This window comes from Megachile rotundata, chromosome 9 (assembly GCF_050947335.1).
Source record: "Megachile rotundata isolate GNS110a chromosome 9, iyMegRotu1, whole genome shotgun sequence".
In the NCBI taxonomy this organism is placed as follows: Eukaryota; Metazoa; Arthropoda; class Insecta; order Hymenoptera; family Megachilidae; genus Megachile; species Megachile rotundata.
In genome coordinates this window covers 7,186,279-7,200,917 of record NC_134991.1, presented here as the reverse complement: position 1 = coordinate 7,200,917, position 14,639 = coordinate 7,186,279, and the positions used below count along the sequence as shown (strand labels likewise).

Sequence of the window (14,639 nt, the reverse complement as noted above, 5' to 3'; positions counted from 1 at the left end):
CAGTGCGTGGTAATCATAAATAACTAGATGAAATTCCACTGAAAATATTTCGACCTCTCATTTATTGTGTATCATAATCTATCACGGTAGAATTTATAAATTTCGTGTAATACGTAAAATTGACCAGTTGATTCTGCAATTTAATCGATAACACCTGTGCGAAAGCTGATAGCAGCGACATTGACGTTTCGATTGCTTTCAAGAAAAGCTTGCTTCGCTTGATTATATCGTCAGAAGGCGATATTCACAGCATGTCTTGAGAAATGATGCGTTTCACAGCTTAATAACAGCAGCTGCTGGATTATCAAACTAAAACGTCAGTTAACGCGTTCATAATCGACTGCAGGTTTCAGTGTGAATGTTAAAAGACCTAACACTACATAATACAACTTTCTATAAAGCGGTATTACTCGTAAATTATTAATTGAAATGAGATATTTCTTCATTTATAAATAAGGAAATCATGATGTGCGTACTTTCCCGATTATGTAGAGTCTTGAGTAGAAAACAGCTGATTATTTGATAGAATAGAACATAATCCCGTGATGTTTATTTCGTTTATTAATTCTCTGTGAAGAAAAAATAGCAAATAGCTAACATTTAGCTTCTCATCGTCCGCGCAAAAAACCCTGCAACAATCTCTGTTGATTCCCGTGAAACAAGAAAAGGAAGATTAAAACCGCGGTGTGTTCACACGTGTGTATATCGAGAGAGCCCCTTAATAAAATGCTACATAATGAAGCAGTTATGATGCTGACAGAACCGACGCGATCCAAACAACTCGTTCATTTGCAACACGAAATGAAAAATCGACTCGGACGATCCCCTTTTCCAATTATTTCGCGTGCCCGCGACAGGCCATAGAAAGTGATGTCTCTAATTTATGGGCAGATCTTTCCCGTAGACAAGGGTCAATTAACCTTGATCACCGGTTTAGAAACCTGTTCGGTTCGTACGACACTTGTTCGACTTTTCTACTCGGCTGCTGCCGCTTTTACCGATCGCTGATTCGGTTTCACGTTGCAACGTTGTAACGGCCATTTTGAAACATTGAAGATCTCGTGCGTGCGATAACAACGCATCACTTTGACACAAAAACAAAATAAGATGTAACAGAAAGTTTTATACAGTTTTTCTCTTTCAGCAAATTCAATGAAAATTATTAGATTTGATTAACGTTTTGAATACAAAATGGCTGATTAATAACGAAGTGTGTTTGCAGTTTAATACATGTATTATTGTAAATGATTAAGCATTGAATGTATTCAAGTTTAACATTTATGGTGTTAAAAATAAAGCTGTCAATTAATTTTTAAGTACGTTATTGATTATATTGATATATTGAAAGTTGCAACAGTTACAAGATACGAGATCGAAGTTTGGGTCAGCAGTTTGTATCGTTTCGTGTTATTTCAAAAAATCTTGAAGACAACCTTCGAAAGGCCGACCTTCGAAGGTACGATCCATAACGTTCAATCTTATTACTACTTCGTCAATCTTCTGGCTGTCAGTGGTAGGGTCGTTCGTAAAATAAAAGAACACAGTGTTTCGTAACTTTTCACGCCGGCAAAATAAAAATTCACCGCGTTAACTTTCGTGAGATCGAGACTAATTACATCGAACAAAGGATAAATTACGAAACACGATCCATCGCGAAATTATTAATAAGTTACCAAGATTAATTCGAGGTTACCAGACGAAACGAAGGATATTACAACAAGGAAACAACGGGGCAAAAACTGAAATGACCTCTTTGTTTCAGGCTCATCAATCATTATCATCCATGTGTACGATCCACATGCTTTTACAATCGTCGCGTTGATTTCACGCGTTACTCCTTCCGCCACGCTTGCACCTTGAGTTTCTCACTTTTCCATGCCAACATTTTCATTTACGAGCGTCTATCCTATTCTGTCCCGCGTGATCTTTGTTCATTCAATTCGGATTTACATAAAGCGAAGCCGATTCGAGCGACTCACGTTTCATGCTTGATAGCGACGACCAAAAGATCGCATCACCTTCGACGCATGGACGATCTATCAAGCAGCCGCAGTTTTGCTGCGCTGCACGTAATGAAAAGCTTGATTAAACCTAGCCGGCTAGGTCGAATTGTGATCCCGTACGGGAGATACCGAGACGCTGATACCAGAGTCTATCATTAATCAAACGGTGGATATTATTCGCGAACGCGCGGACCATTTGAGGCGAGAATATTTAACGCTTCGCGATACAGAGCTATCGGTGAAACTGAAAAATTGCACCCTCGTTCGCCTAACGCGTCTTTCATACCGGACTCTTCTTTTTCACTGTCTTTCAGTCGGGTATCTCTTTCGGATAACTTCATTTCTTTTCTAACGAATTTTATCTTATGGATAAAATTTATGGATAACGTTTCGATTGAATTGTCTTTGATTAATCGTATATTGAATCTGCATGAGCGATATTCGAATGGTAGTGGGATTGTGACTTCAACGTTTGAAGATAATAGGTTAATTTCATTGTCTATCGAGTGGATTTGCTTAAAAAGATAATTGCAGTCGAGAACGAATTAAACGGTTGCGATTTCCGTTGCGACACCAACGCACGGAGAATTAGCGATCGGAACGGTAGAAAGATAGATACATCGAGGCACAGATTAGTCACCGATAAGAGATCGATGGACAACCGCTGGATAGTTATATTCCGTTGTCCCACGTAAGTCAACCACCTAGCTTCGAGCGCACAATGCAACACCCGTGTCAGGACAATGGGAAGCTCGTGCTCGATGATTAATCGGCTGGCTGGTTATAATAACTCCGATCCACAGTCAGACACGTAACTGGGATTTTATTACGGGCAGATTGAAAGTCGAAGATTTCGCGCCGATGAAAGGGAAGATGCTTGGAGACACTCTTGATATATTATCATTCAATCAAAAATCATTTAGAAGTTTTTTTTGTGAAATTATAATATAATTTGTACTTCCAAGATAGTCTGTCAGATTAATACGTACTCATATGAGGTTGCACGTCAAATATACGCACGTCAGATAAGTCACCGCTGAGTAACTGTCTTCCAAATAACTGTCCAGTATATGAATAACTATTAGATATTACATTGTAATTGGTTAGCATATAATTGAAGATGCACAGCTAGATTTTCAGAAGAATCTATTCATTGTTAATAAACATTTCTATTAAATATCTGCAAACTTGACATGATTCTAATATAAAAATTTGTAATAATATAATCTTAGTAATACTTCCAATATAATTATCTGCCAGATTAATGCTTACTCATATGAGGTAATACACACGTCAAATATGTGCATGTCAGATAAGTGAGCGCTAAGTAACTCTCTGCCATATAACTGACCACTATATAAACAACTATTAGACAATAGCTTACTGGATAATTTAAGATGCACAACTAGATTTTTAGAAGAATCTATTCATTGTTAATAAATATTTCTATTGAATATCTGAGAACTTGAAATAATTCTGATAAACATTAATATTGTGATACAAACACAATACAAATTATTGTAATAATTGTAATCAGCTTTAGGAAATTTAAGCTCAACAGAGATAATATTAACAGTCGTTTGAAAAATCCTAAATAAATAGATGGCCGATAAAAGTACGCAAGCTTTCGCGTGGATATTAATTTGATAAATGTACAGAGTAGCGGAGCGTTATGGATGGAGAATATTAGAATGGGATCGCGATTGTAGACGTGCATCTGTCCGAGATTAAATGCAATCCCAATCAAGACGATTCACGAACACTTCCGTGCCAGCTGATGGAAACAGTCCGCTCGATTTAACGACCGACTTTCCTTCGATTGTCTTTCGCAATCGAGCTTGATTCGAAAAGATGCTCTTGGGCGAGGTTCAGATTCGATTCCCGATTAAATTGCTCCTTCATTAATCTTGCAGTATTGAAAATTCACCACGTAACCACGATACGATAAAAGTGACCAACGATTCACTGGCACGATTTTATGAAATAGCAATAATGAACGCGGCTCCGATCTAAATCCAATAAGACCGAATGAAACCTCAAATGTTTTCAGAATCTTAATTGGAGAAATTACACGTACAAAGCAATAAAGTGTTTTAATGACCGATGATTAGAAAACCGCCATTGAACACGGCTCTATTGATTTTCTCGCATTTACTTTCACTGTGCTAAGAGCTTTATGAAACGTAATAATCGAAGAAGTTCTGGCTATAAACTTATACGACTTTAACGCGCAACTTCCATGGAATCGTGCAACTTTTTTCTGCCTCTAACAATGGATAATAAATTCGACTTGTTCTCGACAAATATGTGAAGTGAAAACGAGAGTCCCTCGACTCCATCGAGGGAAAGTAGTAAACTAAAGCAATGAGCAAACTTGATTAATATCAATTACATTCTCAGTTAAATAACACGTTTTTTAACATTCTTTAACGGTACTCTGAAAACTGCTGTATTCTTTTACTTTTTTATTAAAAAAAAAATCTACAAATTTGGATGATGTCAATTTCATTTGCGGTATATTAGAATCTAGTTTGTTTGCAGTATATTAAGAACCCTGAAATTTCTTTTAACACTCTTCAGCACTGTAAAGATATGAATATGAAATCCCAATACTTTTGTATTAATTATCTGTCTAGAATTAATGAAAGGGTATTTTGGCTTTGAAGAGGCATGGTGCATAAAAATCTCGAAATATTTTCATCGACAAGACATGGAGGCAGAAGAGCTTCGCCAAGGACCATAGCCGAGCTCAGTTATTAAATCACGACTGCACGTGATTCATAACGGTCCTCGTCGAGCAAACGATAAAATTTTAAATACACCATTGTCCCGATCGCTATTAGCGACCACGTCTCGCTCGTACATCACCGTGTATTGGCGTACTCACGACTCTGACGACTTTTCTTTTTCTCCTCGCATCGTGTATATTTCCGCCTTAGCCCGGGCACAAATAGAGATATATCCTTAGCTAGGCTGCCATTACAAGAGACGCCTACAAAGTCGCCGGTGTTACGAAACCGACAATATCTTAACCTCCCTCGAAGGATATTGGCTCACCTATGACCATTAACATAAGCGTTATTTAACACGTTCGCTGAGAACGCGACAACCAATGATCCGACTTATATGAGGCTGTAAATTGACTGCGACGATGCAATTAAAACTGTGCGCGTATAGTACAGGTTCAGTAAATTTATGGAATTTTTAGATCGTACAGATTTATTCGAGGAAGGTAATTAGATCGAATGGGTGATATAAGAGATAGGATTATGGTGGATACAATGGGTGGAGAAAACTACTGAGGACTGAACTCGTGGGAAACAATGTGAGGAGAATGTAACGTGTTGAAACTACCAAATGTTGAAAATATGACGTGATGAACTCATTGAGAACACAGTGTGTGAAAAACTAAACGTATGGAGAATACGTGTGGTAAACATGCGCTGAAAATACCACGCGTGAGGACACCTGCTCGTTGCAGTACAACGCATGAGAATTTAACGCATAAAAATATAACATGTGGAAAACTCAACGCGTGGAAAATTTGACGCACAGAAAACTTAATATGTGAAAAACTCAACGTATGGAGGGTACGTGTTGTAAACACGATGCGCTGAAAATATCACGTGTGAGGACATCTTCTCGTTGAAGTACAACGCATGAGAATTTAGCGCGTAAAAATATAACATGTGGAAAACTCAACGCGTGGAAAATTTAACACACAGAAAACTTAATATGTGAGAAACTCAACGCGTGAAAATATAATGTGTAGAGAATGCAATGCTTGATATTACGACTCGTGGAAATCTAAACGCATAGCTATGTTAATGTGCTAAAATCTCAACGCAACACAATTTTAACGTCTTCCAATCTGCATCCATAAGAATCTCAATGCGTTACAATAAATCAAACTAACCATACAAAATTTGAGAAACAATTTCACAAAGAATATCAAACTTTGAATTTTCCACGAGTGAATTCACACTGCTTCGGCAACAAATTGCAATTATGTCACCGAAAAAAGATACAGTAATCAGTTCGCAAACTGAAGTATCTTTTAATTGATAGGAGGAAATGATTACACAGGAAAAGGGGAAGTCTTTTGATCTTGTACTGTTCCTTTGAACCCTTGCATTTCCACGATCTCGAGCATTCTACGTAAGAAGAGATGCACAGGTATGCACAGAAGACTGTAAGGGTGCTCGAATCCTTTCGAAAGCAGAGGGCAAAATGAATGGCTGGACGAAATCTTCGGAACGTTTGTCGGCGATTCGTTAATGATCACGCAGTGCAGTCGGTCAACGAACGAAGAAGCTGCAAATGAAGAAAAAATTTGACCCGTCGGTGGCGAATAATTGCACGGCTCGAAATCGATGAGTCAAATTCTTTGATGGCAAGTACCTTTGTCACGGTTCCTGATTGAAACGTAGATTAATTTCTGTGATGCCGTTGAACCGTCGAGTGAAAGAACAAATTTTCTTCTTAAAATGGACGGTGTATACTTGGTTTGTATTCTTACGGAGGATATTCGATTGTATTCTGAGACTGCAATCGTAAATTAAAGAGCAAATGAATAAATGAATGAGAGAGCATGAATCACTGAGGAAATAAACAAATAGAAGCAACTGAATGAATATATGTATAAAAGAACGAATGAATAAATCAGTACGTAAATAACAAAGTAGTGATGAAACTACGATTAACAACAATAGTTTAGGAATATACAAATTACCTTTCAGATTATGTAGATACCTAACCTAACCTAACCTGTGCACAATAAAAATGACACCATATAAAAATGAATCATATTAGGTTTAATTAGACAACTTAATCTAACTTGTCCTAAACAAACTAAATTTAAAAAATTTTTTAATAAAAAATTACCTGATTAATATAATAAGTTAATCAGCTGTTATCTAATCAATTTAACCCTGACAAAGTATCTGGATAAAATTAAACTGACCTAACATAACCTGATTACAGTAAAAATGTCACCATGGAAAAAGGAACCATATTAAGTTTAGTTAGACAGCCTAACCTAGCTAACCTAACCTGAGTACAATAGAAGTGTCATCCTGTAAAAATGATCCACAATGTATTAAGTTAGACAACCTAACCTATCTTGTCTTAAACAAACTAACCTTAAAAAATTTTCTAATAAAAAATTACCTAATTAATATAAAAATTAACCACCTGTTTAATTTAACTTTAACAAAATATCCAGATAAAATTAAACTGAAAATTTGTAATTAGAAGGTAAAACTTGAAAGTTAAAGATGGAAGATAAAATGAAAGGAGAAGAAATGTAGAAAATTAACGAGCGACGAAGGAGAAGTATTTGTGAAAATCGATCATAAACAACGTGAACGCGTGCTGCAAGAAATTTACACGTCTTCTGCGTTCGAAACAGGGTCGTGGAATGCAGCGGGTACTTCCTGCAGCTCAATGTAAAGCATCAATCACGGTACGCGATTCAAGTACAAACGAATTAATTACCAGCTTTACGAGCGGAGGACAAGACTCACAATGACCTTACGACATCCTGGTGATTTCACCGTGTGCCAAATCGGCCTCCTTTACCTTGTCGACACGCGGCAGAAGAAAAATTAATAAAGAACTGTCGGCGAGGCTGGTTAGAAGATGAAGAAGAGGAATCCGGTCGCGAATAGTGGTCCATGTAAGAGAAGCGCATCAAAGTCGCTAATATACCACGTCAACCGGTCCATTATCGTTTTTATTGATGGTGCAAGAGGACAGAGACAGCGTGTCTGATGACACTGATCGTTCGACCAGTCACCGGTTTTGCCTCACCGTGAAATTTTCCACCTACCGTCGTCACGGAAACGAACAAAAAATACACGCCATTTTCAACCCGGAGAAAATCTGATTTTTCCACGGGAGACACCTGCGGACGGGCAATTAGCACAATTTATTTACTTTCACGGGCTAATTTAGCGGCTTCGTTAGCGTATTTATCAACGCACGCGGAGACATTCGCGCGGTCGTTAAAACGAGCGGATACGCTTACGGTGATTCTCGTAAAACGGTACATCTGTCGCGATTAGTTTGAAGAAAACGGTTGATTAAATGCTTTTGATCGATTGGAGATTGCACTTTGACGAGAGTTGCATTTTTATGTTCCGCTTTTTTGCAGTGACATTTGCTGGAAACACCAGTTGGCATTTTAGAAAGTTGCACGTAAATCTTCGGGTGAAATTAGACGATTGATTATTGGTATAAATGTTATGTAACGAGGGTAACGGGTGGCAATTTAATACGTGGTGATATTACGCGTGGTGATGTCTGTAATATCGCATAGCGATATTAATAGTATAATGCATGCGATGTACATTTAATAGTACATATAACGCATATGATGTATATCGATATAACACGTGCCGATACGATACGTGAAAACTTCATCGGATAGTATTCTTTACGTATGGTAACGTAACATAGTAGCTTCTATACGTAACTTCAATGTGTAGCAATCTCAATGTGTAATAACTGCAACGCGTAGTAATCTCAATATGATGTAATTAGAATGAGTAAGAAGAATAAGTGGCGATATAACGCATAACAATTTTGATGCATTGCAATCTCAATGAATAGTAATGTTAATGCAGAGAAGTCATAACGCGCATTGTACTGCGCAATAATCTTAAGCGCAGTAATCGCAGTGCATAGTAATATGAATGCGCAGTAAACTCGATGCACAGTAAACTCAATGCACAGTAATTTGACCACAATAATTTCAACGCGTAGAAACCTCAACCTTTGACAATAAAATGCGTAAAAACTCAACACGTGGCACTACAAAATACAGTAATTCTAACCTTTAAAAACCCTAATTTTTGAAAACCCTATCACCTTGCAATTCAAACACACATTCATATACCACGTAAACATCTACCTGAATGTTTAAGGTAAATATTTAACGGGTAATTATAAAGCACGTGGTAACACAGCATAAAATAGCAAGATAGCACATCAAACAGTATGCAAACAGTCGGGCACTTTCGCTAAAATTGAAACAGCAAAATGAAAAGGAAAAGGTCGAAATGAAGTTTTTGCGGTAGAAAACGAGATTTTCGTAGTACTTTCTCTGGCGATGGATTCTTCTGCATTGGTAACGAACCATACGTTTCAATCAAGGAATCCTTTTCCCTTCAGGGGCGTACAAACGACACGGCTGCGCGGTCGTTTCTGGAAACTGGGACGTTACTCGGTCTCTAGGGACACGAGCATCATCGTCGAGACTCGTCGAGCCAGCATGTGACCTGCAACGCTTACAATTTTTTTCTCCACTCCATGATGAAAGCCGTCTGTTCGCCGAGCGTGTCTCAGCGTTCTACGTTATCGATGAAATTCTGACTTTAGCAAACTTTGAGGCAAACAAACTTCAATGCAATTAGAAAGGTTCCTCTTTGTTCAAATTAACAATGATGCAGAGTTTCAAAATTTTACATGCAAATGATTGATTAATGAAATGATTACTTTAAATGATGAAATGATTTCTTTATTTGTAGCTATTGTCAGACTTTTTGAAGAGACTTAATTAAAGATGGATATTGTACTTGAGAAGTTTCGATATTATACAGAATTGTCGAATTTGATTTTTTATTTAAAGCAATTGCTAAAATTAAGGATTGTTACATTTAAGATGGTTGGGATTAACTAAAGATGAATATTGTACTTGAGAAATTTCAAAATTATTCAAATTATTCAATTTGATTTGTTGACTTATAACTGTTGCTAGATTTCTCAAGGGTTAGGTTAGAAAATAAAATGGCCATGTATCCTGTACCATATTTTATTCAAACTTTCTACGATAGTGTTCGCACAGTAAGTTTGTATCAAAAAAATTATATATCGATCCAAAATGAAATTTACTCAATTAATAGTGTTGCAGTGATGCATATGAAATTTTTGAACGAAAACATACTTATTCGTATCTATTGTGAAATGTAAGACGAATTCCAATCAGTGAACACCGATTCATTCGAGTGCAAACATTAATCGTCCATGTTGGGCAAAGAATGCAAGACAACCAAGCGACCAACGGATTATATCATTAAATGCAGGGCGCCATGCAAGAAAATCCATCGTGGACGTTCGTTGCACTTGTTCTAAATCTCGAAACGAAACTGGAACGCGATTTACTCCGGGGACATGAGCTGCGTCATCGCGATTCGAAATCTCGATGATCTGTGCGAAAGTCAATCCTGCAAATCGATGTTTGTTATGTAACCGATCATGTGCACTTCGATACGGACTTTTCTCGATTCAGAATAGATGCAGGGGAAAGAATGTATCATTTGATTTCTAGTTTGAGAGATAAAATGAACTTGGAGATTTTCAAATTTTCATTTCCGAAATTATGGAGTTTCCAAATTTTTAAATTTCTAAATTTCTACATTTCTAAATTTCTACATTTCTAAATTTCTACATTTCTAAATTTCTAAATTTCTACACTTCTACATTTCTACATTTCTACATTTCTACATTTCTACATTTCTACATTTCTAAATTCCCAAATTCTCATTTTTTAAACTTACTAAATTTCATTTCTAAATTTCTAAGTTTCCAAGTTCCCAATTTATACATTGTTAAATTTCTGCATTTCCCACTTTCCAAACTTCCACATTCCTAAATTGTTCATTTTTTTAAATGTCTACATATTTTCAAATTTGTAAATGTCTAAGTTTGTAAATATAAAACGTTTGTATACTAAAAGTCATAGAAAGCAGGTTCTACACTTCTTCCTCCGAAGGTATGAAAATTTTAAAGCATCATGTAGCAAGCACTCGCATTTCTTAATCAGCAAACAAATTTCCGGCAATTTTCCTCAGTGAAAGGTAGACTAGTTGCACGCTTTCGATAAAACGTTAATGAAAATCAGCAAATTACCAGCATTTAATTTAATCAAACATTTAAATAGCTACTTAAAGCGAGACAGAAGTATCCTCGATATAATAATTCGAATTACAGGCGTATTTGCAGACGTTCTTAAAGTTAAATCGAAACAAGGTTTTGCAAATATATCGATTTCGCCATAAAATCGCGATAAATTTTGCCAATATAACTCTTCAAATAGATCAGCTAATTGCCATCCTCCATCTATGGCACACATAAGTAGATAAAATGGGTACATAAAACTAAACTGCATCGTGGATTCAGGTTTATTGCATTAGAACTGTAAGTTAATTATAGGAAATGTTTAGAGATTAAATACGGTGTAATTAGAGGTTCATTACAGGAAATTTATTGCATCTGTTTTTCCCTCCATTTTATTTCACAGTTAAACCGAAGAATATCTTTCCTCGTTAAATTGAAATTGCGCCTCTGAATATCGCGATCCACTTGTCGGCATAAAACGTATTAAAACAGATTCATTTTAATTCGATGAACATAAAGAAAAAAAAGGAGAGAGATTCGGTTCTGGTTGAAATTGTTACCGCATTCCGTATTTCGATCATCCTCGTTATCGGGCTAAAAGAATAGGCGAACTGTAAAGTGAAACGCTGTTCGATAACAGAAACGGATTTATTGGAACACGGTAAAATCGTGCAATTCACGGGAGGCTAAAATTCCATCGGATTTTACTTTGCCGTTTCATTATATCGCTCACCTGTGAATCGAATCGACGTAACGCGGATTAATCCGCGGATTTCGACGGAGAAAGAACAACGGGAATTGCAGTGACGATAAGTACAGTTTGATGGAAATTAAACAAACAATTTCATTTTTTCTATTCTTGCATTTCCATCACAAATCTTCAGGTTTTCATTCCTGATTCCACTGAACCTTGTTTTATAATTCTATCTTAAGAAACTACCAGAATAGTTAAGTGACCGCTCTACAAGTGTTAGACTTGAAAGTCGAGTTGATTTTCATCAAGATGTCGTCTATTTATTGTTCACCATTTTTAATTTTAAATGAAGTGCACGTAGGTTTAGTTTACTGCTTCATTTTTCCTGTATCTATAACATATAATTTATCATATTGTAATTAAGCCTATAAATCATGATGATTTCCCTCGAATGCGCGTATCGCAGCGTGACAATTTACCGATAGTGAATCATGCAAACACACCGTGTAGTATCGTGCTTGTGTTTAAAAAGCCGATCTGAAGCGTGGCTAATCTGAGCGGACCGAAACGTTCGGTTAATTTGCATGATTACAGAATTATCGTCCGCACTCGGTAAAATTGCCTTTCTCCCCGTAGCCGCGATATGACTCGAAAGCGATCTCTCGACCGGATGAAATCGTGATCTGTGACCCATCGACACGATGCGTGGAACTAATTTTTTCCTCTTCCCCGACAATTTTTACACTGAGAAAGGAGATTGTACCCATGAGTCAGAGGTAGACGGAAAAAATGCAGCCGATAAATTTTCACCAGTTGTCATAACGCGATATTTTATTGCTATTCCGGTCGTAAAACGACCTCATATGTGGATGTGCGGTCGGCGCTCGTATCAAACCGGAACGTCGATGAAAGTGCATCGACAGTTCTTTGGATGCACTAAAATGTACCTTCGCTGAAGCAAATGCCTTCTCTTATTTGGAATCTTATATGTATATTGCGTGTGTTGATGATACTATAACATGTATTCTGTTATTGTGAAAGTTTGGTGAGGAATGTGATGTGTTTGGTCAAGATTAATGTGGAGGCCATTTTGATACACATTAAATTTTGAATCATGGTTGAAATTTAGATTCAAGGGTTCACTTTGGTAATTAGAAGTAAATGAATGAAGTTTGCAAAATTTTGTATTGAGTGAGAAAGATGAGTGAGGGAGAGCTTGTAAAAGATATGTTGTAACACATGAACATATGTAAACATCACAATGTTGAGATGCAAAAAACTACAACTGGCACAACAACTAACTTTTAGTGATATATTAATAATTCTTATATTACATTTCATAGATAATAAATAATTTATCAGATAATAATTTACAGAAAGAGTGCTTGCATACACGACAATATGCAACGAGTAACAATTACAATAACCTACCATTTAATAAATGATTCATATAAAGAACTACAAAATATAAAATACATTACAGTGGAGTTTCGATACAGTCTCGTTAGAACTCCCGACAAAATATGGATCAAATTGAAGCACCATCCAATGAAACCAGCAACTTTTCACCAAACCACTTTCAAGAAATCTCTACAATTTTTAACTACTCCACTCCAACCGATGAAACGAAACTCGAACGTTTTGCTCGTTTCGATATCGATTCTAAAAGCGTGCTTCAACATTTCATAAAGTCTTTTCCACGTGCTGATCTTTGACACTGCTGGCAGACGTCAGGTTAGGTTAGTGTCTCTCATGTTTTTAATTACATTTTGCGCTCTCGTATACTTCCAACTATTTTGCATAACTGAGAGATTGTTTTCTATGGGTATAAAATTGTTTTAAATGGGATAAAAATCAAATAACATAAAAATGATTAATTGCGGAAAGATTAATTGGGGAAGAGTAATTGCGGTGAAATACACGAAGCTAAAGATGTGAAATTATTTATTGCAAACTATTGTTTACGAATTATTAAACTACTGAATAAAAATATAGATATTTTCGTACTCATTTTCTGGGTAAATTTTGCAGTTAACACTGAAAGTGCGCAAACGCGTCAAAATGGCGGATCATTCTACTTTAAATCACAAAAACTGAAATACTTTTGTTAAGATGAAAAATAGTTGCACGATTTATTTTCTATTTCAACTGGTGTATTTTTAACCTAAAAATAGCACACCATTCGTAAACCCAGTATTAAACAAAAATGCTTGCGAATATTCAAAATCAGCTCACCTAATCTAACCTAACAAAAGACAATAAGATAACTGATAGCTGATCACAGACATTTCATTTCATGCAATAATAACAGTAAGCAGTTTAAAGCATCCGTTTCTGGCATTCGACATAAAGTATCGGTTTGAAGAATTTGTAACATACTCTCGCGGATCAAACACATTTGTTTGATCATACCAGTTCTTTCCGATCCGCTTCGCGCACCCGGTTGCGCGTAATGGCTCGACTGATGGCAGGGCAGAAGCGTAATGCGATTATAGCCGGCGTGCCTCGTAACACAAGGGAATGCAACATGTAATTTCCGTCGATGGCCGATAGAAAGTTGAAAGAGCTGCGCCCATCGACCCTTCACTGCCCGCGTAACGACTGAACCATTGGTCGATCATCGTTCTTGATTCCTCACCGCGTGAAAGTGTTTTTGGTCCGGGCCTTTTATGCACCGTGTGTGTCACATGCGCAGTTTTTTCGTTCAGAGCGAAAATGAGTGGCGAGACATTTACCGATGTTTTACACTCGGATAGTGTTTCATGTCCGATGCGAAAACTTGGCGATTTGATCATCTTTTGGCATCTGATCGCAGAAATCTGTGATGATTTAGGTTCGCGGCGCGGTTATTGAAATTTGATACAGGGGAGTAAGATTCGTAGAGGATTTGGGGAGTTTGAGGATTTAGAGAGAGTGGAAATTTGAGAAATTAGGAATTGATGGGATTGGAGGTTTGGAAAATTACGAGTTTGGGAATTGGGGAATTGCTAATTGAAAAATTGGGAAATTAGAGAATGGAGAATTTGGAGAATTGGACATAGGAG

At 36.8% G+C, this 14,639-nt stretch overlaps 1 protein-coding gene across 4 annotated transcripts in view; it reads right to left on the bottom strand.

Annotated features, from left to right (window-relative positions):
• cv-c (RhoGTPase activating protein) overlaps positions 1–14,639 on the bottom strand; it is a 364,242-nt gene that overhangs the window by 231,488 nt on the left and 118,115 nt on the right. The gene's annotated exons all lie outside the window — the stretch shown is intronic.